General features: G+C 37.2%; 1 pseudogene; it reads left to right on the top strand.

The window, feature by feature from the left end:
• The first annotated feature begins 17,266 nt into the window (after positions 1–17,266).
• On the top strand, positions 17,267–17,985 carry LOC130738645 (putative F-box protein At1g58310; annotated as a pseudogene).
• Positions 17,986–19,838: the final 1,853 nt, after the last annotated feature.

The following is a 19,838-nucleotide window of genomic DNA, read 5'->3' as shown; positions in this document are numbered from 1 at the left end:
CCCATTTTGCTACACAAGTCCTTGCATTCGTTGCTCCAGAAATAGCTCCAACCGGATCAAAGCAACAAAGAATCAGAGTTGGATTCTTTTTTTTGGTTACAGAGTTGGTTTCTAAAATCAACTTACTTGTATTTCAATGTGAGATGTTCAAAATGAAAGAAGATTAAAACATCAATGGGATGTTTGCAAGATTTTAGGCCTTCATCAATCAAATGAGACACCTTAAAAGAACCTATGATATTGCTGATCAAGTCAACAAGAGAGAAAAACTTTGAAAAAGAAGCAAAAATAGCTTTAGACAAATTAAATAAATCATTAAAAAAATGAATGAAATTTTCTTTTAAATGTTATTGGTAATCCATATTAAATTCAACTTCATCATTCACGGTACATATTGTGATTAAACAGAATTTTTTTTTTCTAATTTTGGTTCCATTCATAACATATTGTTTTGACGCCGGGACTCGGCGATACCAAACATGGTCCATGTTGTGTTATAGTCCAATTACATTGTTTGCATATGTCCGCATCCCTTGTTGCATCATATATATCAAACCTTTTTGTAGGGCTATTTTTCCAATAAAAATAGCAAAAAAATTTTGTTGTGCCCCAAATGTTGACTTTAAAACTCCATTCAACGAAGGCACCGTGATGGAGAAGATGTTCTCCAAGATCATCATCTCTGGATTTGCAGTGAATAGTTAGGTCCAGGTTCTCAGACAATGAATTTGTTACCCTCACATGTATTTTTTTTGAAAATGAACTCTGGCATGATGCCAACATAAGAAAGGAAAGTAAAAGAACATTTTTCAAAAAAGAGACATTCCAGTTGTGTTGATGTGTTATGGGTTGTGATTCTTTGTTATATATAGGCAACGATCCACTTGGTTAGATAATTTTAACAAAAACCTCCACAACTACTTACTCGGTAGATTTAAAAAAAAAAATATAATACTTATTTTTGTAAATCAATTTCTTTTAAAATTTTAAGAATTTATTTAAATAAATGGAAATTATTAATATTAAATATTTTAACATTTAGTTCAAAAATTGATAAAAATTTATCTTAATTTTTTATGGAATCTCAACATTAGTGTCTTGAAAAAAAAATTATGCTGAGACATTTCAATAAATAGTATTAAAGGTTTATTTGTGTAAATAACATATTACTTAAATTTAATTAATAATTTATATTTTATAATCATCAGTTCTTGAAACTATATTTAATAATTTTCATTAATGTAATTTTAAAATTTTAAAATTTTATTATTTAATGCGATAAAAAATCATTAAAGTGTCATCAATTAAGTAATAATAACATATTCTTTATATTCTTTATCAATAATAAAGTATTTTTATCATTTGAAATTATAATAATTAATAAGTTATAAATTTAATAGCGTAAAATACTATTTAGTAAATTTATATTTATTCAACTTTAGTCATAATTATTGTCCTATGTTATGCTTCCTTAAGTCATTTTTACTAATATATAATAGACCAAAAATACATTTAAGTAATCTTTTTCAAATAATACACACATACGTTATAACAAATAGTAAATACCTTATAACAACATTTAAAATGGTTATTCATGTATAAGTCAAGTCAACTAAGATTATTGTTATTATAATTATTATTTAAAAAAATTCAAGTTGTGATTATAACAAATTAGAGCTTACAACTTTACAACTATAGAAGATTATAACAAATTACTATTTAATATTGTTTTTCAAGTAAAGGACAATTCAATTAAATTTGTTATTATTATCATTATTATTATTTAAGAAATTTTCTCAAGTTGTGATTAAAAATTTAAATTTAAAAAATGATCATTTTCATTTTTAAATTTTAAAAACTGAATAAAAAACATAATTAGTAACTAAGATAATGAATAATATAACATATCATCAATATATAATTAATGTTTTTATTAATGTATAAGACAAATGAAGTTTAGTTATATATAATGATTTATACTTATTTTTCTCAAGTTGTGGTTAGTAATTAAAATTTAAATAATGACACTTTTTATTTTAAAATATGCAAAGCAGAAAGAAAATTTAGTTATATAAAAAATTTACAGATATCTAGTTATAAATGTGAAGGTCAAGTTCATTTTATTTTTACTTATTACTATCATTTATTGATTTTTCTTAAGTTGTCATTAATAATGAATAATTATTATATTTAAATATGTGAAACTGATTTTTTTAAAACTAGTAATTAATACTAAATTTTATAAATAACTAATTAATATTTTTATTAATGAATACATCAAGTCATCAATAAATAATTAATACATTTATTAATGTATAAAGTGGCATTTACTAATAGGCGGAGACTATGGTCCGGCCATTAATAAGGGAGGCACTCATGCCCCACCAATCCTGGCCGTATTTAATAATTTTCTAATTGAATGGTATAGATTGTTTGAGGAATGGGTTAGTCCTCTGAATTGTTCTAATATAATATCTGGTACAATCTCATTTATAGCCTCACGTAAATACTCCAAACCTTTCATAAACCCGTATAGGCCATCTAAGTTTTCTTATTTTTTTTGTAGTCCTAACTATATGTGCACAATAAGAACCAGATCTCTGGAGGATCTATAGATTGAAGTTTTATTATTTTATCTTGGTTCACCCCTAGAATGATAGGGTTGCGCCCAATCCTTGGCAGCACCGAGATTTCACTATGCAAGTATCAAGGACTTCTCCATACAAGTACTATTTGGACCCTGCCTCTTTAGGAAAAACAAGTATTCTTTGTCCCTGTCTCTTCAGGAAGTTGAGTATTCTCTGGCCACTGCCTCTCCAAGCATTGTTGAGTATTCTTTTGTTCCTGCCTCTCCAAGCACAAGTATTATCATGACTCCTCCTTTCTAAGTATTATCAGGACTCCTCATTTACAAGAAGTTTAAAGGACTTCTCCTCAAACAATCTTTCTCAAGATCATTTCATCTACAAATAGTCTCTTTTAATAAGAGTGATGGTAAATGCATTTAAGTTCATGAATCATAAAGTATTTTAGATGAGGTTTGACTTTGAGTATATACTTTATGTTCGGTTACATGAGAGAGTTACAAAGAATTTGAGTGTTAAGAAAATCTACTCTCCGTGCTAAAGCAGACGTTGTTGATGATCATCTCTGAGTGTTGAGCATTGAGGCTTCTTTTCACGCTTAATTGATTTGAGCATAGAAGCTAAATCTCTGTGAGCATAAGCGCTACCTCTTCAAGTCTTTACCTCTTCCCTTTATACTTATGAATCTTCTGTGAGATGAATTATAGCCGTTGGAGCTTTTTCTTCATGAAGATTCTAGCCATCGGATCAAACAGTACAAAATGTACTAGCGTTAGAGCGTTGTACTGTTTGATGGAGACCCTTTGTCGTAAAGATGTAATATGTCATCTAGCAAGTAGCATATGTATGAACTTCTATCTGTTGGTGTACAAATATGACAATGTGATACTAACATCACGATTCCTTGAAACTTTTTCACAAAGCTTTCTTGGCTTTTTCTTCAACAAGAAGTGTACTTGATTTGAATTTGTAGCTTGCATTGAGTGAGAGCTTGATTCTTCATATGATCTTCTGCTTCTGTCGTCATCACCTTTCTTCAGACGATCTTTATTCATCGTTCTTCATTTCTTCAAATGATGATTTATGCTTCAGTCATTCTGCTTTTCTTTTAGATGATTTGACTGTGAGGCATATTCTTCTTTCTTTCTTTCTGAAGTTGCAGACTTCTTCTTACAGTAGAAGTTGTCCTTTTGGAAGTTCTGCTTCCACCATTCATGTAGGCTTTAAACAATGCCTCTTTGCTTCAGCCGCTTTACTCTTTAAATGATCTATCAGTTCAGCACAACTTCATTCTTTTCTACCATTGGTCATTCAAAATGTATCTGATGGCGTTTGACCAAATCTTCTTCTTCTTCATAAATGGATTGTCTTGTGTTGCCTAAATCAGATTAATGTTTATAGGCATAAACAATAAGTTTTGCTCAATTTCTTCATTTCTTGGTGGAGAGAGAAAAAAAAAACTTTTGATGTTGACATGGTTGCAATTGTTCCTTGGTCAATGTGCTTTGTAGAGTATCACGTGATTTTTCAGCACTTGACTTTCCCCTCAAGAATGTCAGAGATATTTCTATTTGGATATAGTGTTATTTTCTCATGACATTGCTTTCCTTTAGTCAAACTTGAGATAGACATTGAACGTAGAAGTTGAGTGCAGTCTTCTCATACGATCAAATAGCTTGGACTGTTTCTTCATGGAGTGTCCTTAAATCTTTGAATCTTCTTAAAATAGTCTTGAAGCTTTGCTTGATCTCCATTGTGTAGCTCTAAAGCTTTGACTATCTCCTCAAGTGGATGTGCTTGAATCATGAGCTTTTTCCTTCTAAAGAAGATCTAGGTAAGATTTGACTCTTTCATGTTTTATGATCTCTTCTTCTTCTGAGTCTTCCTTTTCATAGACGATGTGGAAGATATGATACATCCTTGCTGGCTCATGATGCCTTGATACTTTTGATTCTTCTTGGTTGACCCATTCAACATAATCAGCATTCCTTTTGTTGGCCATCTTGTCTTGCAGCTTTGATCAATCTCTTCTTTGTTAATGCTCAGACGATGTGACATGCTTGACTTTCTTTCACTGTGTCGTCTGTCCTTGTTGTAAGACCAAGATTTGGTCATGTGGTACAACTCTATGTTTTGATGATAACAAGTTTATTATTGTGTATGAACAATTAGGGTACTCTAACATTTGTCTTTTAAGTGTGTGACAAACAGGTTCTGATTCTGATTCAAAGACATATATACCAGAAGTTGAAGACCCAAGAGTAACCAATGAAACGCTTCTGCAATCACTACGTTCTTCTGAACGGTAGCAAACGCTTCAGATGTTCTGAAGATCAAAGCTCTGATATAGACTCTGAACGACTCAAGCACTGATGTTCTGAGGAACGGTCCAGAAGCTGAAGACTTGAAGATTCAGAAGTCCAAGAGTAAGCTGGCTTCCAAGACCAAAGTACTTCAAATTCTGAAGGCTAGAAGTTCAGAATGAACGGTCCAGAAGCAGAAGTTCTGAAGGTCAGAGGATCCAAGCTTCCTTCTGACTCTAATCACATTGCTTCACAAGTTCCAACATGAAGCGTCGCCAAGATCAGAAGTCAACTAGGCTAAGGCAATGTCATTGTCAATTGTACAAAAGCAAGTGTACTATTCTGACCGCCTTACCTCCGATGATCAGCCACAACAGGTTCTGGAAATTCCAGAATTTCCCTCCAACGGATGGATTCTTTCAACGGATACAAACCCTAAACCTTGGAGTATTTAAAGGCTGAAGATAGAAGAAATTGGCCAAGAAACCATTGTGCAATACAAGTGAAAACCTACAAGCAAATACCTTAGCAATATTTCTTCATTGTTCTTATTGTGTTTACCTTTGCTTGTTTAGAAGCATCTCTTTGTAAACCAAACCTTCTACAAACTTTGTTTGTATTTTCCTTGAGAGACCAGTGAGGTCAGGATTCTTGAGAAGACTAAGACAAGGTTGTCTTAGTGTTGCTAGTTCTTAGATTTGTTAGTCACTGAGCAAGGTGTGCCAGTGCAGTTGTAACAATCTTTGAATAGTGGATTGACTTCATTCTAAGAAGGAAGAAATCACCTTAACGGGTGGACTGGATTAGCTTGAGGGATTTATCAAGTGAACCAGGATAAAATCATTGTGTGCTTTCCTCTATCATTTATCTCTTGCACCTTGTGTTCTTTATACCGAAAAGATTACCAAAATCTTAGAGGGAAAGCTTTAAAACTTCAAAACCCTATTCAAACCCCCCCCCCCTTCTAGTGTTTTTCATACCTTCACTTGTTGCTTTGTCCTTGCTTGCACTTGACTGGGTTGACTCCTTGCATAGTCTTGCTACTTTAATCAACCTCTTCTTTGTCTTCTTGTCATCTTCTTGCGTTGCTTCTTTAGACGAATTAGCGTGAGGGGTATACATGTGATTTCCTGAAATACAATTCACATGTTATATTTAATCACAACACTTACACTCTTGAAAATTGTTATCATTCAAAACATGATAAACGATATGATTAACGTTTGATCTTAAAATAGATATTCTCTCTTCTTTGAGATTAGTACTTCTTCCCTTGAAATGCCCCACCACCACCTGCTCTGATCTTGCACCACTGCGACCACTACCTTTGTTTCCCCTGAACCCGATCGTCGTCACGACACCTCTAAAGGTATGAAAAACGATAGAAAGGGGGGGGGGTTTGAATAGCGTTTTCAATCTAAAACTTTTCCCACTTGAGACTTTAACAAGTCTCTTCAAACACCGAAGATAAAAGTGCTAAGATAAGAGTTAGAGGAAAGCACACAATGATTTTATCCTGGTTCCCTTGATAAATCCCTCAAGCTAATCAAGTCCACCCGTTAAGGTGATTTCTTCCTTCTTAGAATGAAGGCAATCCACTAATCAGAGTTTGTTACAACTGCAGTTGCAACCTTTAAAGTGACTAACAATACAATGACTTAGCTATCACTAAGATTCACTCTCTTAGTCTTCTCAAGGATCTGACCAACCTTGGTCTCCTTAAGGAAAAACAAACAATTGTTTGAAAGTTTTGGTTTACAAAGAAATGCTTCTCAGAAAGCTAAAGTAAACACAATAAGTACAGTTTGAAGAAAGATTGCAAAGAGAATATTTGAATATTGCGTGAGCTTGAACAAAGTTTCTTAGGCGGCATCTTTCATCTTCAGCCTCTTTATATACTCCAAGGATTAGGGTTTAGACGTTTGCATGGAATGCTACCGTTGGAGGGTAGATACGGGTTTTCCAGGTTCTGCTGTTGCTGAATAAGTTAGGTAAGGTCGTCAGGAGTAGTACAGTTGCTTTTGTACTTTGGATAGCGACTTGACCTTTAACCTAGATGACTTCTGATCAGAGCGACGCTTTATGTTGGAACTTGTGAAGCTTGGTGATCAGAGTTAGAGGGAAGCTTGGATCCTCTAACCTTTGTACCTTCTGCTTCTGGACTCAGAGGAGAAGTACTTGGTCTTCAGAGCCAGCTTACTCTTGGACTTCAGAGTCTTCACTTCTCAGCTTCTGGACCTTCAGAACTTCTGGACCTTTAGAGTTCTGGACCTTCAGAGCTTCTGAACCTTCAGAGCTTCTGGTCTTCAGAGCTTCTGGACCTTCAAAGCTTCTGGTCTTCAGAACTTCAAGTGAACTGAATCCATATCAGAGCTTTACTATCTTCATATCTTCTGAAGCTTATTCTACTGTTCAGATTGAACATAGTGAGTGCAAAAGCGTTGCGAAGGTTACTCTTTGAGCATAGTGCTTCTGATTTATGTGTAATTAGATCAGAGTCAGAGTCTGTCATTAAAACACTCAGAAAACAACGTTAGAGTACCATAGTTGTTCATACACAATAGTTAACATGTAATCATCAAAACATAGAGTTGTACTACTTGATCAAAACTTGATCTTACAACCTCTAACACTCAAAGTCGCTGAATCGACCTTATCTTCCACACATCATCTTCCACACCCCATCGAATCCCTCTTATGCCTCACCAACACCTCAGCACTCTGTTTGTCCAAATCGTTATTAGTTTCCAAATCGCACTGCCACGTCCTAATCGTTATCTTTGTCCACCCTGAGGTCGTGTTGTAGGTCTGAATGGACCATGTCTGATTTTTTGCCGGGACTAGATCTATAGATAGAGAAAACAAATATGTAGATAGAGGACACAAATCTGTGGGAGAAGGAACATTGATTGTATGTAATAATTGGGCTATAGTTCTCTCTTTTCCTCATGAGATACTTGTTCCATGAGTGTTTCTTTATCAATAAATCTTTTTCATCCATTTCATAAATCTAATACTGCCCCGATCCATCATTAGTGTTCCCCCATTAGACCTTTCTAATGGAAGAAAAGAGAAAGGAATCATATGAATAAGCTTTTTTTTTGTGGCCCATCATTGTCACACCCTTCATTGTCGCCCCATCAAAATCAAGTTCACAGATACATCTTTCCCGTTTGGTGGGTAGGGTAAGTAGATAGTGTAAGACCCAGGTTTTTAGACCTAGATTAAATAAATTAATTTCCAACTGACGCATAGGTTTTGGTGTAGCGTGAGAGGAACCTAAACAAGTGTTTTCTGATTTGGAAAACTTAATGGAGAATAAAATTCAGGAAATGACTAAGGATAGTACAGTAGTAAGTTTAAGTAATAGCATGAGCCATTTCCACACCCGGCTAAGGTCGAGGGTGTCTGAAAAAGGATATTTCCGCTACTAGAGCACTGCTTAAGCAAAATTAAAAATCATTAGAGAAATAAGAACCTCCGGGTATTTTTCCCATGACCAGTGTTTCGTTACGGAACTCTGGATTGTATGCCGAATAGGTTATCCTTCCCGAAAGTCCGCCGAAGCTAGACTTTATCTTCTTAGAGACTTAAATTTAGACCCTGAATGAAGAGTTTTTTCTATTCGGAGCTTTTAACGAAGTTTCCGTCCACGGTTCCTCATTTATTTCGACGTTTGCGATATATTTCCAAAAGGAAGATTCGTCATCCAACGCCAATTGCAAAAAGTAGTTTTTCGGCATATTTTAATCCTTATTGCATTTGAATCATTATCTTCAATTTAAAGAATCTCGTTTTGAGGTTTTTGCATTATTTCGTCAAATACTCACTTTTAATCAGCTGATGGAAGTACCAAAACGACCAGACCAGGGAAATCTTTCTTTTTTCTCATTTTCCCTTCCCGATAAAAGGAAAAAATAAAAACACAAAACCTTCCCCATTTTCCCCAAGCAACCCGCGACTAGAGAGAGAGAGAGAGAGGAGGAGAGATTTTTCTCGCTTCTTTCCCGATCGTCCCGATTTCTGTTGCATTGGATTGCTAGCAAGTTTTGATCTTGGGAACCTTGGGAGCAAGCGAGGAAGCAAGTGAGAGAACCCCACATTGTAAAGTTGGACAACTTAGAGGTGAGGACAACTTACTTGTAAGTTAATGATTAGGCGTCAATAACTTTGACTTGCTTATTGATTATGATGATGTTTATTGAGCTGAATTGGAAAATGTTTTATGAGGCTTTGACCATTGTTAAACCTTGAGACTTGTGTCTCTGTTTTCTGGGGCTTCGGCCGTTATTTACTGTTGAGGTTTTGTGTTTTGCTATAGTTGATGTAGGGCTGAATCACATGTTATATATGTGCTAAGTGGCTAACCATATGTTGTGTTGATAGAATCTGTGCATATGTTTTGTTGAACTGTGCTAATTGAATTATGCATATATATCTTTGGAACGTCGTAGTGTGGGGAAACGTGAAGTTATGTCATGCTAGTGGCGGGGTTTTGAGAGAATGTTTGATAGGCCGGACTGAGGTTCGAGCCTTTGTTATTATAGGGGATCGAGACCTGCTCTGGGAATTACTGGGGTTTTAATGGGATCTTTTGACTTATATAGTTAGAGAAAAAAAGAAATAGGAATTGATTTGCAAATAAAATTCATAATACACTAAACAAAACTCGAACGCTTTAAAATAGTGATGATAATCTCTTGAAGGAGACTTAGGGCTTGGAAATGAGTTTTGGAAAATGAGAAGTGTCGACGATCCTACTTTTGGGGAAACCTTGTGTGCTTTGGCATCTTTTACTCGATGAGAAGTTCGTTGTTTGGCTATCTAAAGGATAAGCCTGAGAGACTAATAAGTTTCCAAGTACGTTGGTACTCTTTTACTCGCTGAGCTGTATTCGACCATCTAAAGGATGAGTCAGGTGACTCGAGTAGTCATCAAGGGTGTTTGCACTCTTTTTGTGTTGGAATTTTCGTCGATAAATCGCCATTGACCTTAAGGTGTTTTAGAGACAATATTCTTAGCTAGACACTTGCATTGTGAGGACGATACGATGTTTAGCTAACTATATTGCATCATTCATACATATTGAGGTTAATGCGGCAGGACACCGGAGCAAAGCCTTAACGATCAAAAGATCGGGTTTTCACATAAGAACACCAAGAGTGTGTCTTTGGTAGCAGATAATAAGGTTAAACCTATGGGTTAGGACCGATCTGACTATATTTAGGTGGTAAGCGTCACCCGAGCGTAATGGTTAATGTAGCACCCCGATTTCGGTGGCGTCACTTTAGTAACCAAAATAAACTTAATGCGGAAAAACGTGAATATTTTTTTTTTTTATAATAACTAAGACAAGACTGAATTAAATAAAACCCAAATGCGAAAAGCCATAGAACTAATATACAATATATGAACAGCCCCCGCTGTAATTGGCAACCTCGTCACGAGTAACCTCCAGTGACGGAAAGAAAAGTGTAACGCCCGTAGGCAATATGTACAAACCGAATATAAAGGTAAGTGTCCGCAACACTATCCCTCAAAACTGAGAATAAGCTGACCCAATGGCCTGAAAATAAGACCTCCTAAGTCCAACCAACTCTCTGTGATTCCCGTAAGGAAACCACACAAAAAGCTATAGGCGGAACTACCCTGTCCCCCAAAGAAACAAATGAAGCAAAGACTGTCAGAGCTAAACTCTACTCCTACACTAATCCTAACTCGAGGAGCTCATACCAACACTCAAAACTATGTGCCAGCATGATCGTCGTCTGAATCAGAATCCAGAACAACTAAGTCTACCAACCCTATCCGTCCTCCCCTCGCAACCGCAGTGCGCTCCGATGCTGGACTCACGGTCTTAGGGCCCGAACCCTGATCATCAATGACCGCTACGCTGGGTGCACTAGACTCTGCCGAAGGCACTCCCACTGGCTCCTCCTCTGAGGGATCCTCCTCGTCTGAAGACAACGGTGGTGGTGGTGGTCCTCCAAGTCCTGGTCCACAGTGAACGCCCGGTGGCAAGTTGAAGCTGACAGAGCATCTCCTCAACACTCCTGACCTCAGGAGTCCTCCACTATCTACGTGGTCCTCCATGATACGCCCCGAATACGTCGCTCGATGGCTCGCGGGGTCAACCACCCACGACCCGGGGTCGTCCTGATCGATCATCTCGTACCTAATCCCCCCCGAAGGGTGGACCATTGTGAACCAGTCCGCAATGGACATCTGACAAAAGGCGTTGTCCGCCAAAACACACACAGAAGACGCGAGGGTCAACTCCAAAGAACTATGTAGATATTAAACCCAATAGGTACAGATAATAGATAGCCTCTTAGGCTTATAACTAGAGATAACATCCTAGGGTTGCATATTCCACAAAAACATAACGACAATAATAACACTTAACATGTTCCAAGTAAGATTATCAAATAACAATCACACTCAGCAACTAAGTCAGTATGCATGTTGCATGAAATGATATGCAGGTTAACCCAGTCAACCAATATGCAATCCGGAACGGATGGACATCAACGGATCAGCCCTAGCACCAACCACGGTGGGACCATTTCGGCCCGCGTGCCTCTTACTCCAACAACAACGGTAGTCAGATCAGCCGTAACCCGTAGGTCTGCCATTTCGGTCTGCTACAAGAGACGTCTACAGACGCTCTTACACGGAAATCCGGGTCTTATGACCATTTTGGAATCCGACGAGGTCTAGAGTACGTCCTGTGTTAATACCTCATTAATGTTGCATGAATGCAGGATGATTAGACAAACAACGTCTCCGAATCTCACTCGACACGTCGCCACGTGTTCTAGGTAAATTAAAGTCTCTAAAAGCTTACCCTAAGGTAAAGTCGATTCTGCGACAAAAGACACTTCTTCACAACAACACATAACCCACGATGATCTCCAAATCATCCGACTCATCTCAATCCGATGGTCAAAACTGCTCAATGAGCAAGAGTATCAACATACTCGGGAACTATCAATTCCCCGGACTTATCCCCAGGATAGCCCAACAACATAGCTGCTCCAACAGCACAACAACAAACGCTGCTCCAACAGCACAACAACAACATCTACATACTCGAAACCTCTCAACTTTCTCAACACTGGGATCCGACGACACTTCTCGTTTTCCAAAACTAAGATTTGACTTCCAAGCCTTCCTTTCGAGATTGATATCATTACTTAAAGGTTTTAGAGGTTGTTTAATGTCTTATGAGTTTTCCTTATAAAATAGATTCCATTTTGTTTTATCGCAAATCTTATACATTTTCAGGATCTCCAAATCCCAAATCACTTCTAGAGAATGTCTCGATCCACTAAACAAAAACAAGGCCCGAATCTCATTCGTCCTATCAAGCTTTCTGAAAACTCTCAAAATAAAATCGGCATGACCTGCCCGCTATTCTCACTACTCAGAATCTCAGATATCATAGCAGCAGCATAATTAACTCATCACAGTCAACAACATGTCATATATCAATAAATCTCATCATAAACACTTAGCACTTAGCATATAAAGCATGCACCACACATCCTAGATTACCCACATAGCACATAGCATGTAAGTCAATCTCAAAAACATTCAGTAGATGAATCATCTACATTGTCAGTCGAAGCCTAAGAAAACATTTTCCAATCACACACAATCCAGTGCATAAACAGTAAACAATGTCGAAAGCATCGACCCTAAGCATTAACTAGATATTCAGTGAGAAGCCCTCACCTGTAGGTTCTCCAGAATGATCGTCTAACGCTTCCTCGCAAGCAAAGCCTTGTTCCTCGGGAAATTCCTCAAAAGTTCCTTTAAAACAAAATCACAGAAATACTATCAGAATCTATCGAAAACTAAACTATCGATACTTACTAAGGTTACACGAAGTAGTACATACTTCGAGGTACGATAATCTAGCGCGAAAGGACAAGTTTTCGGAAAAGGAAATTTTTCCTCCTCCTCCCCCTATAGGCTCGGCCACTTTAGGTAATTAGGGGACTCGATTTTTCTTCGATCAAACTTGGTTCCTATGCTCTCATTAGCCGTAACTAAGGGTATTCTGAACTCGGAAAAATTATCGGATCAAAAACTGTCGCAGGGGTATTTTGGTCATGATTTTTAACTTAGAATTTTCAAAACTGAAATCCCAAAAACCAAATTTGACAGGGACGTTACTAACGACGTTTATGACAACTAATCCTACTAGCACTAAGCTAAGGCGATAGTTTTCAGCCTAAAGGTTGAAGCTTTACTCCAAAAACTCCAAAAATGGGTATTTAAGGCTAAAATTAATTCCGGCGGAAATCCGACGGCATAACGGAAAATCTAACCCGGCAGAAGTGATCTTGGGCACATAAGGAAGAGGTTTAGAATCAGAAATGAAATATTCAGGATAGTTTTGCAAAAACCTCAAAACTATCAGCTCAGAAAAGTCTACAGAAAAGCTATGGAAAAAGCGAGGAGGTAAGGATTAGCGACTATACCTCGAAACCTTGAAGCAGCAACTAACGGATCAACGATCAAGCAAGTAATGAAGAAAAACTCTTCTTCCTTCTTCCTTGTTGAAGCTCGCGGCCTTGGAGAGAAAAATGGAGGAGTTTTGTGTTTTTTTCTCACTTGCTTGCTATATATAGAAGATGGAAATTCGCGGGAAAATGAAAGTTTCGCGAATCTGATTTTTCCGGCGTCATTCTCCGTGAATTCTAAGATATGTTTTGGCAAAAGAATTCCAAAACTAAAATGAGGTCTCCTTGTATTTTTGGCAACTAATGCATAGTCGGTGTAAAACTATTTTACCCGATAAGTTGCTTTTTGCATCGAATGTCGGAATGGAAAACTTCCTTCTGAAGAAAGATTGAAATCATCAAGAGAAATGGGTGTACGCGTGTAGAATATTCATTTGAAGCTCTGAATAGATAAAGTCTTCATTGTCGAGAAATTCTAGGGTTTTGAAATACCAGGGTTTCGGTTTCGGCAAACTTCCGATGATTGGAATCGGACGTTCGTAGATCCTAGAGTTTCGCCTCGAAACGATTGTGATATATGGAAGAAGAGAAGTTCTAACATTTCTCTGAAGATTTTTGGAATTAACTTCCATCGTGCCTAAAAGTGAAAATTAGCTAGGCTAAAAAGCATTTTTGGCCCCTGATGTTTCAAGTTTGTGCAAATTCTGCCCCTATCTATTTTTGTCGATGTTTCTACCCCTCATGTTTTCAAACAGTGCACCGTCTACCCCTGACGGAGGGGTAGACGGTGCACTGTTTGAAAACATGAGGGGTAGATGATGCACTGTTTGAAAACATGAGGGGTAGAAACATCGACAAAAATAGAGTAGGGGCAGAATTTGCACAAACTTGAAACATCAGGGGCCAAAAGTGCATTTTAGCCAATTAGCTATATACTAGGGTTTCTGACCTAGGTTTAAGCGTATAACGATCGTGCTATAACTTTTATCGACTTCGATACAATCCTTTGACTTTTCCTGAATTTTTTCCTTCATAAATTTATTTCATTTGGTAAACTCTAGTTCAGGTTTCCCTTCACGATACATCAACCCTAATCGTGAATAGGATTCTATTTACTTGGCATAAGTTTAAAAACTTGGGCCTTACAGTTAAACACAAGGCATGTGTTAGGACTAACTCGATGGTGTCCAGCCTGTATTCCGGAGCATCGTTTTAGCATAACATTGCCTGTCAAATCATGCACTTGATGACCTCGATGATTTGATGTTGATGAACATCATTATTGTAACTTGAGGATGCGATACTTATATGCTATGATAAGACCTATTGAACCTAAGTATTTATTCCCTTATCCTTACATGTTTTCTGTATTATATACATTATTCTGTGAGTTGACCTCGCGCCTTGGCTTGTATGTCTGTTTGTGTTTGCGCGGTCAGCAAAATGCCAGATGTCGCTGGGAGACTGGTTCTCGACGGTTCACCCTTCGGGGGGATCCGCTACGAGATGATTGATAGGATTGCTCCGCCGCTTGGGTGACTGAGCGACTTGCATGGGGTGACTGATGGAGGATCGAATTGATGAGCATGGAGATTTGACGAAGGGAGTGTTACAACAATTGACACTGAGCTTTAACTTGCCGTCTATGGTGCGCTTTGGACCCGGCTTTGGGATGTGACCACCTTCACCACCGTTGTCATCTGAGGATGAGGATCTTTCTAAGCTTGACGCTGCTACGGGAGCACTCCATGGACTGACCTCTCCTGCTGCCATTGACCCTACAGACATTACGTCTTCCTCGAGGCTCGTAGAGCCAAAGAGGGAGCCAGTCGCCACACCTTCCACCCGTTTTGGTGCTTCTTCTCCCTCTAGTGGTTACCGGGTGGAACCTTTGGTTCACATGATGGAGGAGCAAATTCTTACCGACGTGTTGATGTGGAGACGGGCATGACTAGGGCGGTGAGCAGGACTGTGAGGCGAGAGGTCCTTGATTTGGATGTAGAGGTGATTGTTGTGGACTCCAACACCGAGGATGACTACACCAGTGAGGAGGAGGAGGAGGGTTGGGAGACCCCCTCCTTGGGTGACTTGAGTAGGTGTCAATAGTTGTAGCTTTGATTCGTCATTTGTATTTTGGGGCAGGGTAGGTCTTCAACATATTACTTTCTGTGTGGTTCTCTTACATGGGGATCACAGGGAGTAGTTGGACGTTAGGAGGTCTGGAGGAGGTCGTTTTGGGCTGACTCTCCTACACTTTGGACGAATGTAATTATGACTCTTTCACACTGACCACCAGACTAGTACATATTTGCCTTCGGGCTCACTTTCTATCACTTGCAGGTACTTGTGACACTTTTGGTTACAACGGGGCTGTAAATATATGGTATATCAGTTTCTGTTATGCGCTTTTGAGTTGAGTCCTTATTTTGGACAAGTCTTTTAGTTTACAATGAAAAGAAAACGAAAAACAATACTTGCATTTTCTGCTTATAGTTTAGGACTGGTTACTTTTGTGACACCTGAAACTCGGGATGTTACAGACAGGATAGGATAGCGGTAATCCTATCCTGCTGCAATATGTTGTTTGTTGCGCTAACAGGATAAGATAACACTATCTTTTCCCTTATCCTATCTTGTCTATCATGTGTAAATGTTATTTTGAGGGGGGAGATAGGCTAGAGATTATCCTAACAGGATAGGATATCATTTTTTTTTCTTTATTACCATAACTCAAAATTAATTTCAATATTCATATTTTATATTTTTTAATTATAAATATAAATTTATAATTTTAATAAAATATTGATTTTAGTTGTTATTGTTAAGTTAAAATTATTTAGTTACTAGTAAATTTAATTAAAAATAAACTGATTTGTAAGTGGTTAAAATATTGGATTTACTCATATAAAATAATTAAATTTTTCTTATCACTTTCTACTACTTAGTTAAGATTAATTTTTTTTATTAATATTATAATAAAAATACACAAAAAGTTCTTCATTAAAATAGGCTACTCACATAAATATAAATATTAATTTTTAATAGTAAATATAGACTAATTTATATTGTCATATGGTATTATTTAAAATTATTTCTCTAATTATATAATTATAATTAATAATTTAAATATTATTATTTTTGAAAGAATAATATCTTTGAATAATTTTATACAAATTGGATTAATTTTTATTATTGATCACTTACCCCTACTAAGTTAAAACCCATTGTAACATATATAATAATTTTAATTTTGTAACAAAAAAATATTAATAAAATAGACTCCCTTAGAAAAAATTAAAATAGTAGAATTAATAAAAAATAATTTAATTTAATTTTAGTTAATATTAAAATATAAGTTCATTTATAAAAATGTAAAAAATTAAATTTAATAAAATAATCACTTTTAAAAAAAACTATTTAGAAAATTAAATTTTAAAAAATATTATGTATTTTTTATTTCAAAGGAAAATTTGATATATTTTTCCTTGTTGTATCATATCCTATCAATATCCTGTTCACCTCAAACGCGGGATAGGATAATAGTTTATGTTGCTCTTATCATATCTGTCATTATCCAATCATTTATCATGTCATGCTCTTATCATATCTAATCAATTATACCATACACAAAACGAACCAAGACAAAAGGGGAAGATCAAAGAAAGAGAACCAAAACCATCTAACCCAAATACCAAGCCTCAGCCATCTAACGTCCGCATTTTTTTAAACAAAATGACTAAATTGAAAGACTTTTGCCATTTTCAGGGAGGATCACTTCCACGGACCAAAATGAGTATATATTACAAGTTTACAACTAATTCATCCATTAACCAAACCAAACCCATATTCCCAGAAACATTAACAATTCATCAGCATCCGAGTTGTAGGATTTATGGCGCCGGCTAATATGATCGACAGGATTAGCATGTTGCCAGATGAAGTCCTCTGTCAAATTCTCTCATTTCTCCCAACCCAACAAGCTGCTGCCACAAGTGTTCTCTCAAAGAGATGGAGACACCTATGGACCTCAGTCCCCGTTCTCGACTATGATGAAGAAATCTATCGCAAAAACGGTAAACCTTCTTCTGACTTTGAAAAGTTTGTATACGCAACCATTTTCGCCAGAGATCTCAAACAACCGATTAAAAGCTTCCGTCTCAAATATGATGTTTCTCATTGTCAGCGTTCAGATGCTGATGTTAATGCATGGTTAAAAGCCGTGTTACGATGCCATATTGAGAACATTCGCATTGACATGTACCTTACAGATGTTATGATTAGTTTGAGTTGCTGCACTTTCAGGAGCACAACACTTGTTGCTCACAACTTGACAGGGTTATTTCTGAATGTTTCTTCTGTTGAGCTCCCCTCTCTTAAATCCCTGCATTTATATTGGGTTCAATTTGCGCGACATCGCAATTTTATAGAGCTTCTTTGCGGATGCCCGATTCTTGAGGATTTAAAAGCACATTATATTATGATCATGAGGGCTCTTTTTGTAAGGAAGAGTTTAAAAGCTTACCCAAGTTGGTTAGTGCAGATTTACATTGTCTTAGTGTGGATCATCCTGATGTTCCCCTGAAAGCAATATGTAATGTGGAGATTTTGAGCATCACAAAGGTTTGAAAATATAGGAAAGGGAAATGTGTTGTTGAATGTAACACCCCGATTTCGGTGGTGCCACTTTAGTGACTTTAAATCAATAGTGCGGAAAATGCGTAAATATTTTTTTTTTGTGGTTTTCTTTTCAAATAGAAGACTTAACATAATGAAGACTCAACCCAAAGATAATAAACATAAAGTAATTGGAGATAGTGCCTGCAGGCGAATAAGTATATCCCATGGTCAGAGCCATGAGTTTTGTGAATATAGTTTTCAAGAAGATAAGTCAGCCCCAAACGGGAAAGGACAATCAAAGCTGTGAAAACAATCCCCCCATATAATACACTCCTAACATCGACCCTCATCCGATCATGCATGAAGTCCGGTCCACGTCGAAGGCTCAGTTGTAGTCATTTTGCTCAGGATCCTCCCCGAACGACGAACCATCTTGAATCAGCTGTTGGACGTCTGGCAGCAGGCCGACCGCCCAAACACAACCATACACACAAAGCCAAGGCGCTAGGGTCAACTCACGGAATATAATAGATAATACAAGCAACATGTGATGAATAAAGGGGTATATATATATAGTTGTACATAGACATATAAGTTCTGCATCGTCTACCCTAAGGTATATACATAACATGTTATCAGATTTCTAATACAATTCAATCATCAAAGCACATAACGACATTTATCAACATCTACTCATCAAAACACATAACGATATTTATCAACATCAACTCATCCAAATCCCAACGAATATAATTAGAGCGCATGATATGTAAATGCAACGTCAATCTTGACGATTCCGGAAGAAGTAGGCTGGGCACGATCGAGTCGGTCCTAACACTGGCATTGTGTCGACCATAACCCTCAAGTGTCACTTACAACCTTGACATAGCCGGATCAGTCCTAACCCTGCGGGTCGACTTTTCCCTCCGCTATGCCCGACAATCAACAGGTCGATCCTAACCTCACGGTCGATCATATCCCCCGTCGATGTCCGAAGTACCTGAAGGTATAAACTGTACCCGAAGGCATAAACTGTACCCGAAGGCATAAACTGTACCCGAAGGCATATACTGTACCCGAAGGCATAAACTGTACCCGAAGGCATAAACATTATCTCATGATGATCTCCAAATCATCCGACTCATCTCTATCCGATGGTCAACACTTCTCAACGAGCAAAGAGCATCAACATACTCGGAAACTACCCGTTTCCCGGCTTATCTCTCAGATAGCCCAACAACACAACTGCTCCCAGAGCACAAGAGTATCAACATACTCAAAACCTCTCAATATCTCAACACTTGTATCCGACGACACTTCTCGTTTTCCAAAAACTAAGATTTGACTCCTAAGCTTTCCTTCGAGATTATTATCATTATTAAAAGGTTTAAAGGTTGTTTAATGTCTTATGAGTTTTCCTTACAAAATAGTTTCCACTTTTGTCTTATCGCAAATCTTATAAGTTCTCGGGATCTCCTAATCCCAAATGACTCTAGAGAATGTCTCGATCCATGAAAAACCATAACAAGGCCCGAATCTCATTCGTCCTATCAAACTTTCTCAAAAACTCTCATAAAAATTCGGCATGACTTGCCCGCTATTCTCACTCCTCAGTACCACAGATATATGTGAAATGACATAGTTAAATCAGCACAGTCAACAACATGTCACATATATCAACACATCCTAGAATAACCACGTAGCACTTAGCATATAAAGCAAATATCACACATCCTAGATTAACCATTTAGCACGTACCATGTAATTCAATCTCAAAAACAGTTAGTAGATGAATCATCTACATTGTCAGCCGAAGCCTCAGAAAACATTTTACCAGTCAAACACAAACAAGTGCATAAACA

The sequence above is a fragment of the Lotus japonicus genome, chromosome 1 (assembly GCF_012489685.1).
Source record: "Lotus japonicus ecotype B-129 chromosome 1, LjGifu_v1.2".
In the NCBI taxonomy this organism is placed as follows: Eukaryota; Viridiplantae; Streptophyta; class Magnoliopsida; order Fabales; family Fabaceae; genus Lotus; species Lotus japonicus.
Note: the sequence above shows the minus strand (reverse complement) of the source record. Positions and strands in the feature narration are given on the sequence as shown.